The sequence below is a fragment of the Podarcis tiliguerta genome, assembly GCF_965153285.1.
Source record: "Podarcis tiliguerta genome assembly, chromosome: 8".
In the NCBI taxonomy this organism is placed as follows: Eukaryota; Metazoa; Chordata; class Lepidosauria; order Squamata; family Lacertidae; genus Podarcis; species Podarcis tiliguerta.
In genome coordinates, this window is record NC_139541.1 from 44,883,368 (window position 1) to 44,904,216 (window position 20,849).

The window sequence follows — 20,849 nt, forward strand, 5'->3', positions numbered from 1 at the left end:
TATTCAGATAAGTTTGCACATTCTGAGATTACGAATTCTGTCAAATTTCAGAATAATAGCTGTAATGTTTATCCTGAATTTCCTCTGACACTTTGACATGTCAGCCACAACAAACCTTCCTTCTGTCCTCTCCATCCTAGCATATCTATTAGACTTAGAGGCACTGGTTTTGCTCTTGCACAACTATTCCCTCTCTAAAGCTCTGGGATTGGAGTCCTCCCCCCTTCCAATAGCAAATAAATGCTTTCTTCTCTATACATTTTACCCTAGTGTATGCATTTTGTACACAGCATTACAATGGAAAACTACTTTGCAAAATTCAGAGAAGTATGAATTTCAAAAGATGGCTGCAGTTTGGTTGATGTTTTTATTTTTTGGAAAGCGAATTAGATTTGCCTTTAAAGGCAAACTGAACTGAATCTCTCCCCCTCTGCTATGTCCAGCTCAGGACTCTTTTTTATGATTTGTCCATACTGAAGAGGCGAAAAAGAGGACATGGTGACATGAGAAAAAAATGTGAGGGCCTGTAATGGCAGTAATAATTTTCACGAGCGCCACACCCACACTTTTGTTTTTCTCTCCAAATGAATATGGATCTCCGTGCTCAAAAAGTACAAAAAAATCCCATGGAGGATGTCTTTGTAGGCAGCTGGAGCAGTGCCACTGAGAACACCTGCTGAGGCAATCATTCTCAGTATTTACTTAGACTAGTAATGATCAGTGACACATAAGGAATATGGAAATTAAAACCAACACCTTGAGTAAAGATGAATCCCAGGCTGTGTTGGCATGGCAGGAAACCTTACTTATCTTTGTGAAGTTTTTGCTTGGCTCAGAGATTCTCATTTGTGTACTGCTTGAGCTACTTGCCTTATAACAAAACAAGGCAATAGCTTTCAAATTCCCCAGAGCTCTTTGGTTGGGCTACATATTACTTAAAGTGGCAGTAGTGGTTAAAAGGTCTATGTTGCTGACCTGCCTCCCCAATGCTGTGCGTTGCTACCTCTTGCCAAGAGATGGTAGGGGGCAAGGCAGTGAGAGTTCAGCATGTTACGGGTGCAGCAGTGGAATCAAACCAACACTCCTTACTCTGCCCACGTGCCACGTTAAACCCTGGTGGCCTTCCCTCTCCTCTCCTCCCTTGGTAAGCAGCAGTGACAGAGGGGTTGGGAAGATAGGTGAAATCTGAACATCATCAGGGAATAAACAGAAGAGAAAATATGAAAAACTTCAGAGAAAATGCAACTTCATAAAAACTGCATCAATTCAAAACTATTCATGAGACAAAATAAGAGCAAATGGGGAAAAAGCAGCTTCAAAAATTGGAGGGACATGCTCAAAACAACATGCTCTCAAAGAGGAAGCAAAAAAAAAAACTGGGCTCCAAACGCCTCAGAACAATGAAAATCCGATGAGAAAAACTAAGCTATGCAAAACTAAAAAGAAAAATAAATGTGCCCCTAAGGTGCAATCTCTTTTTGATCCCTCTACACCTCCACATTTTCTTTTCTTCTGATTCACTCACTCCACCTTTTCTCACTAAAATTCAGCTCACTATTGGTAAATGATGACAAGAGGAAACTCCTGTAAACAAGTGTTCAGGTTTTTTTAACACATTCTCAAGCTGTATTAGGGTACAATGAGCCTCACAAAGGACACTCAGCGCTTTTAATGAGTCTTCCTCATCTTGGAGCATGGTCTCAGCTTGACTAAAACAGTATCAGCCTTTCTGTTTCAACACTATATTACCAATCGCTGCTGTCTGTAGGGAGTATCACACTTTGTACCTTCTTTGCACAGGTTTATGATCTCAGCTTGACTAAAGCATAACAAGTCCCCCCCCCCCCGATCAAGCAGAACCCAGACAGACATTTCTGCCCTTAAAATAGACATTTTGATCTGATTCACTTGCGAGTCAGAGTTCTCTTGACCAAAGTTTTCTTTGTTATTTTTACTATCAGTATTTACATTCCACAGCTCATTTAATGCTTGCAATGCCAGAGCAGAAAACAAAATATAAAAATGAACAGAGAGCAAGATACGAAATCTACAGAGTCATATAAACAGGTTAAGAACATTTTAACCATTCTGTCATAAAGTAAACAAGCAGAACTACAGTGACAAAAGTTAATCATTCCACTTCAGCCAAATGCCTAGGTAAAAGCATGACATGACATTCAAACACATTAAACAACTGAAGGTCCTGGCAAGAGTTTCTACCATGTTTTCACATATGGCAGCCCACTCACTCCCCCTCTGCCTCTCACACAAAGAAGGCTCACTCTTTGCCAACAGACTCTCACTCTGTGGCTTTTGGCTAACTTAACACCTTTCAAACATATGCTGCCCACTTTCCAAGCCATCCATGTTATCAGCCTGAATTATGTGAATTATTGTCCATAAGCTTTGACAGCAAGAAACTTTCACCCTTTATCCACAATAACAATAGAGTAAAAATAAATAAATAAATACACAAACACAAACACAAAAAAGGCTGTAGCAATAAACCACAGCTGGTGTTTCTCTCTCTCTCCTCTCCAGTCCTGAGGAAACTTGCAAGCAGAAATGTGCAGATGGATTTGTTGGCCTCCCACATCTCTCTTCCTCTTATTAGCCAGCACAAACAACATTCAGGGTCATCCAGGCTGAGAACTGACTGTGGCAACACTCTTTAAATATGGAGGTCCAGGGTGAAAGTCATTCCATAAACCACATCTTGGCCACACCAGCCAGTAGAAACAACATTCAAGTTTCTCCAGTGTCTTTTCTTTAGAGTTGATGATTACCTTCATCATGAATGCAGGTTTGCCCCCAGAATTAAGCCGAGTAACCATAATACTTAAAAAGTAGAGACATCACCTTGCCAACAAAGGTCCGTATAGTTAAAGCTATGGTTTTCCCAGTAGTGATGTATGGAAGTGAAAGCTGGACCATAAAGAAGGCTGATCGCCGAAGAATTGATGCTTTTGAATTATGGTGCTGGAAGAGACTCTTGAGAGTCCCATGGACTGCAAGAAGATCAAACCTCTCCATTCTTAAGGAAATCAGCCCTGAGTGCTCACTGGAGGGACAAATCCTGACGTTGAGACTCCAATACTTTGGCCACCTCATGAGAAGACTCCCTGGAAAAGACCCTGATGTTGGGAAAGATGGAGGGCACAAGGAGGAGGGGACGTCAGAAGACGAGATGGTTGGATAGTGTTCTCGAAGCTACTAGCATGAGTTTGACCAAACTGCGAGAGTCAGTGGAAGACAGAAGTGCCTGGCGTGCTCTGGCCCATGGGGTCACGAAGAGTCGGACACGACTAAACGACTAAACAACAACAACCATAATATGCCACACCGTGTTGTGTTGTGATTGCTGAAGATATGGCTAAGTTAAAATTAAATAAAGTACTATTATCCAATGACATGTGTCTTCTCTTGTTACTCTGGTCAGAAGGTATGGAAAAATTTCCATCATTTCCATTCAATTGTTAACCTTTGATTCCTTTCTTTTCCTCTCTCCTGTTACCTAAAACAGCCTTTGATATGGGTAAACACCTGCATGTACAGATCTGTTTGGAAAACTTTTACTAAACAGAATTCTTCCACAACAGAGCAGACTGGATAGATGATCTTCAAAGTCTATTTCAACCCTTTCTGTTGTTTGAATCTATGCTTTAAGCAAGCTTTTCCATTCCTCATTATGTTGTAAGGTTCAAAAGTTATTAAGCAATCTTTTCCCACTTTATCTGGAGATGCTGACATCAAATGTAATATAGGTTCACTATCATGAGCTTATAATGCTGGTCTATGAAACAGTTTCCTTTTTTGCTTCTTACAGCTTGCGATGGATACACTAAACTCACCCCCGCAAATGGTCACACTGGAAAATCCAATTTCCTGCACCAAAGGATAGATATTGATAGATGCAATTCCACTTGATAGATCCATAAAAACCTGGCTCACTTATAAATAAGATACTATATTCTTACAACTAGACCAATATATGCTTCAGATTGAGTACAAAACCACAGTTACAGAATTGAGAAAAAGAGGCTGAGTTACATAAGGCACATTGTAATCCAATTGCCTGCACACAAGTGGGGTTTATTACTGAAATACTTTCTCGGGGCTCATATTGAATGGCAATATACAGTAGTTCATAAGTGTTTTGTGTGCAGAATAAGGGTCATTCCTAACATTGGTTTCCAAAGGCAGGTACAGAGAGCAGGTAGGAAATGCAAGTGCCTCATACCAGCTTTGAATAGCTCACTCATACTGATCAGCAGTGATCAAAACTTTCCTACGGCGACTCTTGTGTGCATTAATACAAAAGAGAATTAAAAATATCAGTTGAAAAGTATGTTGATCAGTTACGACTAACAGGAGACCTGTGTATTTTGGCACTTGTATCTGGATCTGAGTATAAAACGTAACATAAAGTGGTTCTACGTATTGCCTAAGCTAAACATTGTCACAAGGAGGGATGGATGGATCTGTCAATCCCAGTTTCTCCAAAGTTCTCAGTTTTCCAATCTTTTGTGTATATTTTGAAGGCGCTGCTGGATGTGGGCCTGGCTTTTGAGTTGCTCTAGCTTTTCGGTAAGGTTTATTTACAGTTGTGTTTAGTTTTCCATGCCTTGTCTTTATCATTACTTTTGTGGTTGGTCTTGTAGGCACACTGTACATAGTCTAGTCCTTTATAGCAGTTGGCTACACCTTTATAAGTTTGCTATTGTTAATATTTCCAGTTGCTAATCACAGTGAATACAGTGGTACCTCAGGTTAAATACTTAATTCATTCCGGAGGTCTGTTCTTAAGCTGAAACTGTTCTTAACCTGAAGCACCACTTTAGCTAATGGGGCCTCCTGCTGCCGCCGCCGCACGATTTCTGTTCTCATCCTGAAGCAAAGTTCTTAACCCGAGGTAATATTTCTGGGTTAGTGGAGTCTGTAACCTGAAGCATATGTAACCTGAAGCATATGTAACCCGAGGTACCACTGTATTGTTATTACTTTTAATTCCCCCCTCATTGCTGCTGCTGACAATCTACCGCCTACATGACAGGGTCTGCTCTGTCACTCCAACAAATATCATACACATACCCATGCATATTTTCATGCTATGGTCCAATCCAACATTACAAATGGGGCCACAAATCAGATTTTGGGGGGTGGGGTCCAATGCACAGTAACATGTCTGTGGTGAGTGCCAAGTAGCTAGGTCAACTTCAAATATAGGAAGCTACCTAATATTGAATCCATTGGTTCATCTAGCTCAGGCATAGGCAAACTCGGCCCTCCAGATATTTTGAGACTACAATTCCCATCATCCCACTGGTCCTGTTAGCTAGGGATGATGGGAGTTGTAGTCCCAAAACATCTGGAGGGCCGAGTTTGTCTGTGTCTGATCTAGCTCATTGTTGTCTACACTGACTGGCAGCAGCTCTCAAGGATTCAGAAATAAGTGTCTCCCCACTGTACCTGGAGATGGCAGGGATTGAAGTTGGGACTTTCTGCTTGCAGAGAAGCATTTTCATTCTCTACCACTGAGCTACAGTCTTCCCTGATTTGAATCATGCAGGACATTGGCCTTGAAAATAACAGAGAAAAATGTATCTTTTTTTATTTAAAGTGTCTGTTAGTTTACACTTCTATGCCTTTTAAAAGTGGCAGATTTGGTCATCAACAGATGTATTTAGTTTTAATCAATTAAATTGTCATTGATTGATTCCCTGAAAATCAAACTTTAAATGGCAGAGAGCTCCACTTTTATTCTAAGTAGAAATACTTGCTGCTGTGAATAACTGGACTATAAATAAATGGGGCTATTTCACAGATTTCTGTGCTGCAGACATGAAAATGTATGTTCCCTATTTAAAAAGGGAAATGGAGCAAATATCTAACATTTCAGACATAGTTTTTATGCACCATAAAGTTATTCTTCCAATTAATTTCCTTTGCAAGGGTGGGGGAGAGTTAATTGATGCTTGTTCAATCCTCCAGTGAATTCTCATTATCATACAATTGGTGACAGTAGCCCACAAAGATTATTTCTTTGACATCAAAAGCAAAACATGTGGTTGCTATAATTTTGTATTCAAATGCAGGTTTATTTGCTTCTGAGACCACAATATCACATCACATTACAATGCATTGCATTATATTTTTGTTGGCATACATCTGTCTCAGAAGAAAGTGGAAGAGTGAGCCTTTGGGGTCAAAGGCAAAGGGTTGGAGTGTTACAGTGTCTGCTGTGGCTGTAGAGACCAGTGCAGCAGAGGAAATGGAAGGGGAACACCTTGAATATTTCAGCTTGTATCCTGAACTTGTGTGTTTCCTAGCACCTGAAGTATTTAGCTAGGAGTCTCCACCCAGAGCCATGAGCTGAAGGGCTCTTAACTTTGGCTGCCATCCAGCTTGGCTCTCATCCAGCCATCAACCAAGCAATTCCAGTTGGTCCTAAACTGTGAAGAGAAGATTCCTCCAAGACAACGAATGTCAGTACTTCCAGGATGTGTTTTCATCAGCAGGTCCAGCTCCTGAGGTGTCTTTGTGGTCTCAGAGACAGCACATTTTTGCAGCAGTGGCAGAGGTGTTGACAGCTGGAATATTAAGAAAACAAAAGAGAGCAATTTGACTTACAAGGGAATGTCAGCTGGCTGGTGCTGCACATAACTAGGCAAACACAGCTGCCCAGTGATGGCCCAGTGCCACTGAAAGTCACCTCAGGGAGGGGGGAAACCTCTGGTGCCTCCCCATCTGGGATGTCTTATGACAGATGTTGGAAGGATGTGAGTGGCAGGGAGGTGAAGATACCCCAGGCCAAGAGACTGGGAGAGGAAAGGAAGCTCCCAGGTGGGAGCTGGGAAGATCTGCCATTTTCTGCAGAGTGGTCAGGATTAAGAACTATCTTCAGGAGAAGATTTTGTAACACTGTTTTTGTATTTTGGATACCCTGCTGGTAATTTTCTCCCCACTTTCTCCTCTCCCCATTGCAGTTATGCACATCTGCATTTTATTATGTAATTCTTAGCATTATGATTGTATTTATAAGATTGTTTTGATTTCTAGCTTATGTAATTATTATATTATGACATTAGTGACATTTGTGTTGCATGCTATAAACTGTTGTGTTCTGATGGGCAGTATATATATGTAATATACATATAAATGAATCTTGCATTGTGTCACTAGATCAAGATGAATGCATGTGAGTTGAGAGGTGGGAACAGTAAACATGAATGGGCACAACACTCTTCTCCTGTGTGATCATTAGTTGCCTGAGTAGGGCTCAGGATTCCATCTATAACAATGCACAGAAGCACAGGGATTCCCCTTTTGACATATTGAACATAGCTCTCTTCTAAAAGAGAACTAGAACCCACTCCATGGGTAGAACTCTGTGCTCACAGCTGGAGCCATTGGATTGCAGCCAATTCATATAACAGGTTTTCATGAGGCATCAGCTCCTTTAATTCCACTCATTAGTTCTTGATATTATTTGGTACTTATGGCAAATGAATAAATCAATCATAGTGCTGCTTCCTAACAGTGTAGCTGCACTCCTCACAAAAAGACGCATCAATAGATCAAAAATGTTTAGTGAAGTATATACATGAAACTGGTATTTAGAGTTTCAGTGCAGACAGTAATTAGTGTACCACTTGTCATTTCCAGTGCTGCTGTGAAATATTATGGCATGTTGTGACTTTATTTTATGGAATCTGTTACATACCTGTCACTTTAATTCAACTCGAAAGCCTTCTTTATGACAATTCATACACTATCATAAAGTCAGTCAGTCATATTTATTATGGAATCATTTTATATCTCGGTGCTGAAACTAAATTGGAAAAGAGAAGAACTGGAGAGAAACTTGTCCAGTTCAGGAATATTAAGCTAAACATTGAAAAAAGAGAAATGAGGTGGAAGGAAATGGTTTCCCTCCTACATCTCTTTCCCTTTGGCAAATGTGGTCTCTTCTGCCTCTTTGGGGCTTCACTAAACAGGAACAGTGGAATAGGGTGCAGGAAGTTGCCTTAGACCAAGTCAGATCATTGACCCCTTATTGTTTGCCCTGACTAGTGGTAAGTAACTACCTGGAGATGTTAGGGATTGAACCTGGGACCTTCTGAATGCAAGATCAGATGCTGTACTGCAGACCTTCCCCAAGAAGAAGTGGATGTGACAAAATATAGTAGATAAATGTTTTAGAAATGAGACACAATTAATGGGTGGGAAAGATTTACAATGCTATTCTAAGCGGAAGGAAGTGTCTGTGGATCTTCATTCATGGCAACCAGCTATGCGAAGAGAAAGGAACATGAAATATGTGGGCAGCTGATGTAGAAAATGACATAATAAACCAAAAGTGGGGAATGTTGGCCCTGCAGATGTAGCTGGACAATAACTCCCATCATCCCCAGCCAGTCTGCCGATGGTCAGGGCTTATGGGAGCTGTATTCCAGCAATGTTGGCGGGAGGCGAGAGCAGATTATAAAAATAGAAGAGTTCAGTCCTGAAGAGAAAAGATGCAAAGAATAAACAGGTAGAAGTGCAAACAGGGACAGAGCATAGATGACAACTGGGGAGAAAGCAAGCAAATAGGAATATAAGAGGAGCAGCAAGCAGAACTGAGAAGCAAAATTACCTAGAATAACACTGGGGAGCTTTTTCCAACTCAAGGGCCACGTTCCCTTCAGGAGGTTGCATGTCAGTGGTAGGTGGGACCAGAGAGAAAAATGGACATAGCAATACATTTGAATTTGTTCCTTACTTCACATTCATATATCCCTCTCCAGTTTCCATCCAGGCAAGGGAAAAAGGCTTTATCACAATTCAAGGACACATTCCAGCCAGGCAAAACCCCTTTAGGAGGGTGCACCCTTTAGGAAGGTGCAGAACAGGGCTGGCAATGGGCATGGCTTGGGAGTGGGCCTGGGAAGAGCCTGATAGAAAGGACTGGTGGGTTGCATTTGGATCCCAGGCCTGAAATTCCCCACCTCTGACCTAGGAGAAGTTAAGGAAGCGATAAAGCCCATGGGCAGAATTTGGCTGTTGCCTAAGCAGTGTCACAGCTGACCTGAAAGCAGCGGCAGTAGTTGTCCATTGGGACAGGAGGCAGGGAGACCAAGAGAAAGTGCAGCCAGAGCCAATGATAGGCAGAACTAACAAATTCTAGTTTTATACTAATCCTCCTTTCTGCTAAAATCCATGACTGCAATACTGAGAATAAAGAAAAATGAAGCAGACAAAGCAGTGCCACCTCCTGGGCTGGTAAATAAGAAAGCAGGCTGGTGGAGGGCACTCTTAGGTTCCTGGGGCATTGCCACATTTGCCCAAATAGTACAGCCTCCATTGCCTGGAAACTTTTATAATCAAAGTTAGGAGGAACCAATGAGATACCTAGAGGGGTGGTGGGGATGAGCCATGCTGGTTCTGTGGAAAGATGGCTCAGTCCCTTATTTCCTGCACTTTGACAAGGGACATCAACATGCAGCTAGAAGGCTCATTCATGTTTCAATTGATTAGGGTAGAGCACCCCTTTGCACTACTCAGAACTGAAAGAAAAAGAATGCAGAAATGAGAGTACAGGCTGTTCTCCTAAGTTCATTATTGAATCCTCAAGTACAAATTTCAACCCAGCTACAACTGTACAAGAAATCTGGTTCCTTGTGGCTTCACTGATTTGCTACTTTCATTCGCAACTTTACAAGGAATTGGCAAAAAGGTATCCTGTGTTGGTGTTAATGCTTCACAGGCCTGCCAAGTCATGAACCCTTCAACCTACCAAAGGCATGCTGAGGGAATGCTACTATCTTTGTTCCTGCCTCCCCACCATGCCCTGTAACAGAATCCCAATGAGATCCCGAAGGAAGCATGTTCTCTTCCTGCAACACACTTATCACAATAATTTCTGAGGCTCCTTGTGGTTTCTCTGATTTGCTACCTCCATTCACAGCTTCCTCGCTTCCTTGACCAACTCCCTGACCAGCTGTCTATCCTTATTTCCCCCACTTCAGAGCAGCTGTTTCCCACACTTCAGCAAAATTTGCACAGTGTGTAGGTTTTTGGAAACTATGAAGAGATATAGATGCTCAGGAGCTGCTTTCAAGCCAAATCATTCATTGTGTGAGGTGCTTGGGGAAGATATCAGTGTGCTAATGTCTGTCTCAGTGGCCCTGTAGCCAGAGTGGGGCAAATGGGTGCTGTCAGGAGCTAGAGTCAGGAATAAAACAATAAACCACCCCATGCCAGTAAAATTAACAATTTATTCAAAGAAACAAAACAGCTCAGACCTAGTGGTCCAAGCAACCCTTCCCAGCAGGTCTTGCCCCAGTGAATCAGTTGCAAGGACTGTAGGTCCTCACTTTCCTACTACTCTCTAAGGCTCTTCCCCCGGTTCCTTCCCCAGCAGCCTAAGGCTCAGTCATCTTGTCTCTCATTGATCTGCCCTTTTCATCTGTGTGTTTCTTATTGATCTGCCCTTTTGATCTCTGTGTTCTGGGAGATGGTGGGGAAGGGAGCTGGCTGCAGCAGGAGGCAGGGATTCTTCAGCAGCCAGCCTCATCTCTGTCTCCTGGCCTGACTCCTCTGCTACCTCTCAATCTGGACTGCTGTCAGCCACAGCCTCTTCCTGCTCAATAAACCCTGTTACCTCTTCAGCTTCTGACACCTCCTCTTCCCAGTCTGTGCAATACCTCAAGGACTGCCTCTCTCTGGATCCTGTGATCATCCTATGAAGCCCTTCTTTGTGTGCCCTTTCCACGAGAGGTGCAGAGGGTGGCAACTTGAGAACAGGCCTTTTCTGCAGTGGCTCCCTGCATGTGGAATGTTCTCCTCAGGGAGGCTTAGCTGGCACCTTAGTTTTACACCTTTTGTCCTTATTTTTATTATGTGTTTTGTGTTTTTATATTATAATTTTATGTTGTGAACCTTCCCAAGGTCTAAGGGCATATGGTGGTATACAAATTTAATTAATGATGATAATTAAATAAAGATAGATCATAGATCATAGAATCATAGAATCATAGAGTTGGAAGAGACTACAAGGGCCATCGAGTCCAACCCCCTGCCAAGCAGATAGATATAGATAGATAGACGGACAGATAGAAGGACAGATAGATACAAGCTTCAGAGGTGGCAGAGGAAAAATGGATTTCTCCTAGGGTTGTGGATGCAACTGACATAGCCTCTAATTCTAACCCTAGAGCTGACCATTACTGACTATTAATTATTCTACTGTTCTCCAGTGCAGTAAAACATCTATGTCATGCTGCAGTTCCTGAAGGATTCTAGACGCCCGATGAAATAAGATGGAAGTAAAACAGATTTCCCCCCAGAAGAGGCTCTGTTGTATTTTATGCCACTTGAAAGAAATGTGTGCTGTAGATTAATTTCACGAGTCTTAACAACATACGCTGGATTTGAATTACCTGATATCATGCTGCAATTGGAGCCTCTGGACCACCTTAGAGCTGCTACAAGATGGTTATTTCCTCCATAAATGTATAGTAGACATAATCAACATATCTTCCATGAGTGTGTTTGTGTTGCAATTCATTTTTATTAACATGGGAGGGGATAGTAGTAGAGTCTATGAACATGAAATATTGTTTAATCCTTGTAAATGAGATGCTGCTGGGGTTATGACTTGAATAAAAACCCTGTTTTATGAAACTGTAATTGAGGGGGGGAATTCTACTTATAATTGCCACAAGTTATACCAAGCTAGTTATTTTACAGAAGTAAATTAGTGCCAATATGTGAAATTCAGCGCTCTTAGTTTTCTGACCTTCAGTCCATCAAAATCACCTGATAAAGATTTGGCTAATTAGTTGAATTATTTCAAAAACCTCTGCTGTCTCTGGCACATTGGTGGAGGAAGAGGAGTGCAGGGGGAGCGCACCGCCCCCAGCAGCCCGATCCCGGTGGGGTGCCATCGTGGCTGCCCCCACCCACGCTGGATGCCATGCCCCCATAGGCGATGTGCCGTGCCCCGGGACGCACCCCACCCCCGCCTGCTCTCCACCCCCCTGGTGCTGGAGCATGAAGCTCTAGAGAATGTTTAACCCATTTTAACAAGAATATTACAGTTTGGTGGATCAGGCGATGGCCCATCAAATCCAACATTCTGTTCTCACAGTGGCCAAATATAGTCTTAGCTAACTATCTGGTCAGAGAAACAAAGTAGTCATGCTTGCCTCTTTGTTCTCAGATGATAGATCCAAGAAGGGGGCGGGGTCAGCATAGGCATAACATTACAGGGATGGTCTGGAAAATGTCTTCCTTTTAACCCATGCAACCCCTTCTCAACAAACTGAGTTCCACCTAAACCTCCAACATTCTACTCAGAAATTTGGTACTTGGCAGGGAGGAGGAGTTAGACAGGGGCAAAGTTGCCTTTGAACCACAAAAGCCCTCACACACTGCCATTTCTGAGGGAAGTGATGCAAGGCAGACACCTCCCAAACCATGCCTATCAGTGTACACCCTCTCCACACAGAAAGCAGGATAATGCCCCACAACTGAAAATAACGAGCTTTCAAGACTTTATGTTCCCAAGGAGGAAAGATGTCAAATGTTGCAGTGACTCCAAACTGCCAAGCTGATTTTAAAAGCCACTATGGCTGGGGAAGAAATTTGTTACAATTCATTTTAAAACGGGGACATACCAATCTGCACCCTCTCAAATGATAGTAGAACCAAAAGACAGCCATCCCTAGAATTTGCCCTTCTCTGAATTTTCCTATGCAGTTTTCCAGTCAAGCAAAGAGTGTAATGTATACAAAAATACACGTATTTGTGAAAATACCATACAGAAATGCATTATATTAGGGAAGACTGTTCTGCCAAAATATGCATAGTAGGCAAAATTGCATTACAAAGTTTCATATATTAGGAGAAAAGGGCATTAACATGCCGACTTTTTCCATGGCAACTTTTTTTTGAAAAATGCAAACTGATGTAGAAATGTGAGGAAGTGAATTTAAGAATGAGAAAGTGTGAAACTACATGGACCTGAAATCCAGAGATTTGCCCATCCCTAAATGGCACCGCAAAAGTTGTATGAATAAAAGAGATGATGTTGGGTTTTGAGTAGTAAAGGTGCTATGTGAGTTATGTGTAATAATAATACTATTTCTGTACTAAGGCATCTTGTTCTCAAAGCTAACCTCACTGAAATGAAAAAAAGATGAAAGAAGCGATAACCATTCAGCAAAAGCAGAGATAAACTTCTTAAAATTAAGATCCATCAATCGAGAGGCCGCTAGGCAGACTTCTCAGCACAAAGGATTCCTTAAGATCTATGAAAATTGAGCTCTGGAGTTCGGAGGAAAACCATAAGTCTAATGACACACCTTCCAATGCAAAAACTTTTAATTCGGTTTTGCTAGTTTCAACTTTAGATTTGACAGGTGCACTGAATTAAGAAAGAAATAAGCCGCCATGTATTGTAAAGGGAATGTGAAATTAGAGCCATTTTGCATAGATCTTACCTCTAGCTTTCAATAATCTCCAGTTTTATTGTGGAACTGTTGATGCATTGTTGGGGGATGATGATGGATTAATATGCAACAGCTGCTGCAACTTCATAATAGGTTCCTAAGTACATAGGTTGGATTGGATTATTTCTTTTTAATTGTACCATTCACACTGTAACTGCTAATACCTCCTCCGTTCAAGATCAGTAAGATATTGAATTGCCTTTCTTAATAGGCATGATGTGGGCCATGATAATTTGGATACACCTGCTATCGAAAAACAGATTCTGAGGGAGCAATTGGTACAAGTATTCCTCATTACTGAAGTGGAGATGTTAGTCCAGAGTTTTTGTAATTTAAAGTACTGCATATTGCCAATCAAAATGTTCTTCAATGATATTGCTGTATTATTATCCACTGCCTCATCTCACCTTTTATTGTATAATATCCTCCCATCCTCCTTTTGTCTTTGTTGTTTTGTGTAACTAGCACTGATCATTAACAGCATACCTGATCAGACTGCCTGAGGTAGGCTCTGGAATATAGTCCTGGGTGACTTCAATATCCATGCAGAGGCTGCTGTTGGACCAGCTCGAGACTTCATTACTTCCATCACAACTGTGCGTCTCTCTCAGATAGTCATTGGTCCAACAAAGCGTGTTCTCCTTCATGGAGAGCATGTGTTGTGGTTGGGTCTAACAGGACACCCCCTCTTGGTTACTGGGTGGGACGGTTTGGATGTCCATGACTGTGATTGGGCCAATTTGGGTTGTTGGGGAGATTTTGATGTTATCCTTTAGAGGGATGGCCCGAAGGTTATATATTCTTGGCACACAGTTTTTTCAGTCTCTTTTGCTGCATGCATCGGATCACCCGCCCACCCTCACTTATTTAGGGCTGTTGCATTTGACATTGCTATGCCTATCATGGGGTTGTCTACTTTTGGGGCAGGGGCCTGGTAGGAATTTTGTCCATTTGGCAGATTGGCTGGTGCCATTTGGTTGTTGCCTACTTTGTAGCAAATCGTCACAACTTGTAAGGTTGCGGTTAGGCATTGGTTAAAATTTGGTTGGTGGAGGGGTAAGAGTTGGCTGTGCCTGCCCCTCCAATGCTGCTGCTGCAAGGGAATTCTGTTAAAGGAATCCAGGGTTTGCCATACTTTTGTCCATATCCCTGGCAAAGGGCTAGGGCCGTGAAAGCCCCTGGGCGGATGAGGGGAGGGGTGATGTTCTGCTGCCCAGCCCCATTCTCTCCCCAATATTGTTTTCCCTTTCTGGTTTTCGATTGAATCCAAAAGTCAGTTCTGTCCCGGGGTGGGGACTGATAGCTGTAACCAGTGCCTAAGCAATCACTCACATTATGTATTTTAATAAAGTTGTGGCCAAAATTATGCCTAAAACCTTAAACAAAAAATTCTGTGTGAATTGTGATTTATTTAGGGGGTGGCTTGGGGACCTCGACATGCAAATGATATGAGGGATGCACTGGAAATAGGGGGATTGCAAAAGTTGCTACCAGTCAGTGTTCACCATACATTTATGGTCTTGCTTAGGTTAAGGCAGTTTCCTGTGCCCCTTTGTACTTCAGAGAGTAAGGGCAATATAAAATGTAATAAACCAATCAATAAATAAGTTGTGTATAGAGCATTTGTGAAAAGTGTTTTTGGAATGCTGATATTTATTTACATTTGACTTATGCTTCCGATATTCTTCTCTCATCTTGGAGATGTTTCCCACCTCTTCTTTTCAGTCACAGCCTGCTGTAATAATTAGACATTGTGGCTGTGTGAACAATGTCTACGCATCACTGCATGTGTAGCCACTACATTTTCAGTAACCCCCAGTATTCAAAGAGTTCACATCTATTTTTCACCGGCAGATTCTCCTGCATTGCCTATTTGATGATTCATTCATCTGTGAATTATGGGGGAGGTGATGACTATTAAATAACCAACTGATTCAGTAACAGCCCAAAGCTGATGTAGGCACAGAAAGATACATTGCATCACTCTAAATGAATAGTTCCAAAAGAATGATATTGCATTTTCGATAGGTGGCTGTGAGAGGATGAGCTAATCTCTCAAGAAGTAAAGTAGAAGGAGAAAAATCTTCCGTTCAGCTAAATATTCAGTCATCTCCACCCCCACCCCACAGACACACCAGAATGAAGGTATGATACAAGTTAAGTGACGTAGGGAAGTGTTGCATCTGATAGGTCCTTCTCCCCACCCCACCTAGCAACCATGTGTGATAGACAGGCTATATTGACTTGTCCATAGTCACACAGTGAACTTAATAGCTAAGTGGGGATTTGAACTCTGGTCTCCCAAGTCCTAGTCCAACATGTTAATCACTACACTACACCACGCTGGATGCAGGGTGTTCATCAACTGTTCACCATTAAGGTGAGATACAGTGGCAGGGGGCTTACAGCTCTACTCCACCTCTGTTAGCCAATGTTCAGTGGGATAGTGCATTCTCAAGAGACAGTTTCCCCTACCCAAATGAACAGCAGCCACACTCTTTTGCAAAGAACTTGGATGGCCAATGTTAACTGCAAGAGCTGATTGCACCAAATTTAATTGCCTGAAAAGACTGTCCTCCATGCCTTGTGAGTGCTTTCCAGCCCTGTGCTATGAGGGATTGGAGAACAGCCAATGATGGAAATTTAACACCCAACATTATTTGAACTCCTGTTATTTCCATAATCTAGAGGAGATTATATCCACAGACAAATGCCAATTAAGGGATTGGTGCCCCTGGGCAGAATCTCTACCCAATTTGCAAACGATCAAATCCTCTAAATGCTCTCCTTGGTTCCCCCTTCTAAAAACGGTCCATTTCAGAGCCAGTTACCTGTTGAATCTCCAGCCTGCCTCACTTAGATTCACTTTTACTGAGCTGCATTTTCAAGCTATTTTCAACCTCTGCTGTCCTAGACAGACGATATAACAGGGTACCGTATGAAGACAGACTCTGCTTATGTGGGTAACTACAGGTGGAAGACATCTTGCACTATTTACTATATTGCTCACTATACACTGGACGCAGGAGGCGATTTCTCACCTTACTGTCCATACAGGAAAGATGTCTCTCCCTGTCAGAAAAGGTCCTATGGCTTCTTAGCAATGTAAATACTTCAGTGACTTATAAAGTCACCCTTTTTGCTTTGGTGGCCAAAAAGATCAGAAAGAAGACCCTGGATAATAAAGCAGTTAACTGCAAGGGAGATGCAGAGATCTAAACAGAGACCATTATTTGTGGCATGGCACCCCTTCTATTTATTTTTGATTCAGATTTGTCATGGCCAAGGTACTACAGTCTAAATGGGATGTGGAGGGGCAAACTTGTCCCCCCATCTGAGACCTGGAAGAGCAATGTTTCCAAACCAAAATTTCAGGAGATACCGTCTGATGCAACCGTCTGATGCATGTGCATGCTCTATCCTCTCTTGCTGTTACCGATATTTAGGTGAAGAATGTGACTTAGGGTGGCTAAGTGAGGCTGAACTAACAACTCAGAGCAACTGACTTGAAAGGTGAATGACAGTAGGATGCTGTATCATTCTAAAGTCATGAACCTATCTGAAGAAGGAATTGATGAAAAGGCAACTTGGAAATTTGCTGGTAAGAGGACTGAAGTTAACGCCATGAATAGAGGACAGAATTGTGCAAGTTTCATGAACAAAAACACAATGTTTGTTAAGTGTGGGTGCCTTGCAATGAGAAGTCCTGAGCTTTCTCCTGGACGAACAATGGACTCACCAGAACATATCAGTGAATGATAGAGGGTATTGGGGCACATTGAGCATAAACAAAAACCTTATACTGAAGGAAAGCAGTGAGTCGTTTCATACAAAATTATAAAATTTTCAGCTATGGATAAAACTGTCCCAGATAAAGGAAGAGCTTTCTGAACAGTCAGCATGGAACAATGGATAAAAGGAACAGGCAACATTGTCTCCCCATATCAATGCAGAGTGTCTCCCCATTGCTTATCATTGTTCCAGTCAAAGGACTGGTGAGCTTGCTACTGGGAGTGGTGCCAGTTTGTGCTACAAAGACGCATGTGATTCCTTCTCCACTGAATGCATTTGGCTTATTGGCTTAACATCTTGTACAGGTAGTTGTCTCTTCTTTTTCTTCACAATAACTGTTTACAAATCTGTACCATAAGCCTTAGGCTGCAGTTTGCTTACCCGGGAATCAGCCGTGATGAAATCAATAAGAGTTTGCTACTGATTAGATCAGTATTTCACAAACTTTTGGACTACAATTCTCATCATCCCTGACCACTGGTCTTGCTGGCTAGTGATAATGGGAGTTGTAGTCCAAAAACAGCTGGAGACCCAAGTTTGGGAAACACTGGATTAGACACACAAAGGACTGTAGTTTTAGAGTTTTAGTTCTTCTTTTTCTTTTCTTCTTCTTTCTTACTTTGTTAATAAATTTGCTCTGTTCACTTTAATAGTTATTTTATGTTGTTATTACATTTTAAGCTAACTGCTTTTTGTGAATGTGTCCAGATTGCTTTGATTCACCTCTAATAGGAGCCATAGTTAATTGTTTTTCCCTTGCTTTATTACTATATAGGAATATGTGCGAATCTAATTATATTTTTTGCACTTAATAAATAATGCTTTCCTTGAACCTTGAGGTAGCACTGCCATTTGAGTCCATTTTTTCAATTATCACAGCAACCTCCATTCATCAGTATTGAAAATGCAACAAAACAATTTGTCCTCCAGTCATATTACAAGCATGGTTTTTCCCCTAGTCTTTTAGCCTCTTCTAATTAATATGAATACATAAACAGCTGTTACAACAATCTCAAGAATATAACCTATAGCTGACTTTTCCCCTTTTTATAATTCTCTAAATCTATAATGAAAATGATTTGTATTAAACTTTATGATGAGTTTGTTCTCTTTTAACTAATTAAATTGTTGGATTGAAATGTTAAATGCACATCTTCCTGATCTCCTCCATCTCCCATTTCCCCTCCCAGATAAGATACTTATTAAAGTCTTGTTTCCCAACCTTTATATATAATGCTGCATGCCATTCCAATCTCTGAGTGATGCAAGATTCTAGAGGTTTCAGGCCAGGGGCCAGCAAACGTTTTCAGCAGGGGGCCGGTCCACTGTCCCTCAGACCTTGTGGGGGGCCGGACTATATTTTGGAAGAAAAAAAAATGAATGAATTCCTCTGCCCCACAAATAACCCAGAGATGCATTTTAAATAAAAGGACACATTCTAATCATGTAAAAACATGCTGATTCCTGGACCGTTGATGGGCTGTATTTAGAAGGTGATCAGGCCAGATTCGGGCCCTGGGCCTTAGTTTTCCTACCCATGTTTCAGGCAGATGCCCAGGGTTAGTGTTTCCTTTTGGAATGAGGAACAGAATGGCATTGTGGTGTCTTTATGATATATGGTTTATTTACACATATGTACAACCTGATCCTATGATGGAGGGATTCACAGCATTAACAGCCTAAGAGGGCTTTGTTTTTTATATTTTGCAGCCTTGAATTCAAGCAGAAATCAAACATATCTCCCACCCCACCCTCAGCCTTCCTACCTTGCTGCTTTTCCTTCTAGCTCACATCATTTCACTCTCCAATCTCAACTTTGGCTTTGGCTTCTAACTATCTGCAAGTTGAGGGAGGACCCACTCACCATCTCACATGGAGCCGCTTTCCTTTGTTCCCCCTAATGGCCCATCAACCAAGTGACCACCTTATCTGGAAGTGGCTTATATTTGAATGCTTACTGGATCCAAGGGTTAAAAGGGTCTCAGCACACAGCCTACCCCCAACACACACACACAAACACAATGTTCATTCTCAAAGATCTTCCTACAAGCTAAATAATAGGGAAATCTATCACCCATTGTAATTAGGTAATATTCCATATAAGTAATTCATTGTTATATAGGGGAATCTAAAGATGGGTATTAAAATATGTTGGAAAAGTTATTTGGGGTTAAAGCCTTGACAGTGTGCTTCAGAAGGAAAAGGGAGCCTCTGACCATGACTCAAATTAGGGAGACAAAGAGAATCAATTTGGCCCATACAGCTGTTTTGGGATGTTCGCACACCTGTGTAATGCATTTGCTATTGCAATGGAAAGAGCTTTTTTGTGGGACATGGAAAATTCAGACATGAATTGTCAAGTCTATACTTCATTAGGTGGTCAACTTGTGTGTGGCCTGACCACTTCAGACTATGGTGGGTCCTCACATGTTGGGTCTATTTACTCCTCCTCCTCCTCCTACTACTACTTTATTATTTATATGCTACCCATCTGATTGGGTTGCCCCAGCCACTCTGGGCAGTTTCCAACATATTAAAACATCAAACACAAGGGGGGGGGGGAATCAGACATTAAAAACTTCCATATAGAGGGCTGCCTATTCATCTGTATATATTTTGCTTAATATTTTGCACATGGGAGGATTGCTCAAGAGTATTATTTATTTACTTGCAAACCAAGCAGTTCCTCCAAACCTCACAATGGTGTAATAAATGACCTCATGTTGCTTCATTAAATTATCATGCTATTTTCACCATTATCCTCTGTGGACTGGATGGTTAGGAATATGTTTTTGTGAAAAATATTTATTTAGGTATGATTCTACTTCAATACATGTACCAGCACACATTTGGAAATGTTCATTTTTAGAATAATTATTATATGAGTATTCTTTAAATTCATTGGCCTCTTTTTTCAAGGTAATTCAAAGAATCTTTCATTTGTTAAATGACGTTTGACACTATGATTTAGTCTGATTATCTTCTCGGGTTCCATATGTTATAAATAATGTGGGACCAGCCAACTTCTCCAGGAGCATCTCAGTGTTAAAATGAAATTGCAGAGCATACATTGAGTGTCCTTTGTCATTAGAAGCAATATATATGTTTTAATTTAACAATATTATTTATATTAATTTAAACAGATACTTTAAGTCAGGTATAGGCAAACTCAGCCCTCCAGATGTTTTGGGACTACAACTCCCATCATCCCTAGCTAACAGGACCAGATGGCAGTTGTAGTCCCAAAACATCTGGAGGGCCGAGTTTGCCTATGCCTGCTTTACATGTTATAGCTCTGAGGCCACATCTGCAACCAACATTTAAAGCACTGTTATACTAGATTTACAGACAGTTTTTTGGGGGAAAGGGATTGACTGCCAGAAGTGGCCCAAGGCGTTTTTGCACCTGAGGCAAAACACACTGCTCCCGCCCCCATGAAGCGGGACGAGGGCAAACTCCATAAAAGATTCTCATTGGGAAGCCAATGTGGAGTCTCCCCTGCTTTGTACCAGCTTCTCCCTTCATTTCCAGATCCCCCTTCCTCCCCCTTTGGTGGGACTG